At 32.4% G+C, this 2,913-nt stretch overlaps 1 pseudogene; it reads left to right on the top strand.

The window, feature by feature from the left end:
- Nucleotides 1-2,913, top strand: part of LOC107662968 (biliverdin reductase A-like) — a 6,989-nt pseudogene that overhangs the window by 2,661 nt on the left and 1,415 nt on the right.

The following is a 2,913-nucleotide window of genomic DNA, read 5'->3' as shown; positions in this document are numbered from 1 at the left end:
TTTTTTATATATATATATTAGAATGAGTACATTACAATATAAATTTATTAGAACGAGTACATTATTATTTATGGGCTTAAAAACATCTGAATATTGTACCTGGTGGGGAGTGCCCAATGTAAACATGAAACATATGCCATTACCTATATTGTACTGTGGTACAGTTATGGAGGCCCTTCATAATGCAGAGGTCAACTGCCTGCTCTCCCAATAGTTAGCAACAGCCCTATAGTATGCAGTGTTTCATAAACAGCTGTGGTGAAATTCGGTGCAGCCCCGTATCGTGGCATCTGTATCGTGATACGTATCGTATCGTGACTTTGCTGGTGATACACAGCCCTAATATATTGTAGTGCTGTCAAACGATTAATTGCGATTCATCGCATCCAAAATAAGTTTGTTTACATAATATATGTGTGTGCGCTGTGTATATTTATTAAATATAAATACACACACATGCATGGATATATTTAAGAAAAATATGTTACGTTTATATATTTCATATATTTATATATGATATAATTTATATGAATTTAAATATATACACATAAATACATGTAAATATTTTCAAAATATATGCTTTATGTGTGTGTCTTTATATATACATAATAAATATACACAGTATGCACACATACAGTATATTATGTAAACAAAACCTTTTATTTTGGATGTGATTTAATCGCGATTAGTCGTTTGACAGCACTAACATTTATTTTATAAATGTTCACAATTGAACTTGTTATATATTATATTATATAATTACTTAAAATTATTAACAAATGTAGAGGCCTGTTTTCAAAAAGATTATTTTTTATCTTAGATTTATTTTATTTTTTTTCAGGACATAGTCGTGTTTCATTTAAAGATAAATAATTTGAAATATTTAGCTTTTCTTATGTTTCATATATATTTGAATCTGTCTAAAGTTCTGCTGGTGTTTTGTGTTTGTGTAGGAGGAGTCTTGAAGACCAGCAGGGTGTGAAGCAGATCTCGATGACGGAGCCGTTGAGCAGAGATGACATCCATGTGGCGTTCATATGCACGGAAAACACCAGCCATGAAGAGCAACTCAGGTGACACACCGACTTCCTCCTCACACACATAATCACTTCCTCCTCACACGTGGCAGAAATGATCATATCTCCCTGATCTGCTCAATCTCAGGCAGTTTCTGGAAGCGGGAAAGCATGTGTGTGTTGAGTATCCTATAACCCTCAGCTACAAGTCTGCAGTGGATCTGTGGAATCTGGCTCAGCAGAAGGGTGAGTTTCTGTCCTGATCTACAGCTGTGGATGTATAGCATGTCTTCTGGAGACGCCTGAGTAAATATTTGAAATGGTAGAAGTTTGTCTTTATATAGCAGTTAAATGATATGATTCTGCCTGCAAGATGGCTGAATGTTTAACTTCTATACGGTATCTTCAGGCCTGGTGCTACATGAAGAACATATTGAACTCCTCACTCCTGACTTTAAACAGCTGAAAAAAGACATAGCTGGGAAAACTCTAGAGGAGGGAACGCTGCACTTCACAGGTAATGACTGTATAATAGTATGCAGTTCATCTTTTTAAAGGCTTCCTCCAGGGTTTTGAGTGTTGGTGGTTTTTTCTTCTCAGGTTGATCCCTGAAGCCAAACATTGGGTTCCCGTCTTTCAGCGGTATTTCGAGACTGACCTGGTTGGTTGATCTTTTCGGGGAGCTCACGGTTACTGCAGCATCTCTGGTGGAGGAGAAAGAGAACAAATACATGAAGATGACGGCACACTTACTGACCAGACAGCCGAAGTGAGTACACTGCATCCACAGGCAGCGGTTTTTACAGTGGAAAAAAAAATAATTCAATGCAATATTTGTTTTTAAATGTATACATAATTTTCTTAAATTTAATTTATCTTAATTCTAGATATTTTTTTTAGTGGATAGCTGACAAATAACACCAAGATTTGAGGTTAAATTATTATTTATTTTTTAATTTTCAGTGAAACAGGTCACCATTTCATCAAGTTTTCCACATAATATGTAAAAAAAATAAATAAATAATAATAAATATTTTTTTTGCAGTTAAATTGTCATGTAGAGTGAGAAATACATTTTTTAACATACTTAAAAACACACATTTTAGGGGGGGAAAAATGGTTGCTTACTGGCGCAGGTCGAAAGATCCCATGCACAAAACTCCTTAATATTTCAGTCCTGACTCCCTAGATGTAATTTGGGTCCTTCCTTGAGTGTAAGCCTATGGGATTTTTTTTTACCTGTTATCATCTGTCATTTATTTATTCATTCATTCTAGGGCTGCCACTAACGGCTATTTTTATTTCGATTAATCTATCGACTAATTTATCGATTAATCTATTAATTCTAAATGATTAATTTCCCGCAAAAAAAAAAATCAACAATTTTACTTAATAATATTTTATTAAACTATATTGTATTAAAGTGCAACATTAATGCAAGAAGCAAGTGTCCATCTCATAGTCCAAATCACTGAAATCAAAGTTCAGTATTATAGTGTAAGAATGACAACATATCCACGTGTTCTAGTCTACTAATAATAAAATTATAATCAAAAAACACTTTTTAAAGGAGTATTTACCATGATTATTTCAATTTAATGGAACCATTAAAATGGAATCCAGAACATAATGGAAAACAGAATTTGGTAAAGATAAAATTGTAAAACTCAATTAATTAGACAGGCTTTTTGATTAATAAAATTTAATTTAACCATTAAAACAGAGACAAATTAAAATGGAAAAAACTGAATTTGGATATTAAATTGATTTTATAGTGCCCTATAATTATAATTAATTTTTTGTGGTAATAAAAATAGATGTAAGTGAACAATAGCCTTTAAAATTACTTAAAATACATATATAATAGCAATGAGGCAATAATAATTAGTTCAAATAA

Source organism: Sinocyclocheilus anshuiensis, unplaced genomic scaffold (assembly GCF_001515605.1).
Source record: "Sinocyclocheilus anshuiensis isolate Anshui unplaced genomic scaffold, SAMN03320099.WGS_v1.1 scaffold1659, whole genome shotgun sequence".
NCBI lineage: Eukaryota > Metazoa > Chordata > Actinopteri > Cypriniformes > Cyprinidae > Sinocyclocheilus > Sinocyclocheilus anshuiensis.
This window is presented reverse-complemented; position numbering and strand designations above follow the sequence as displayed.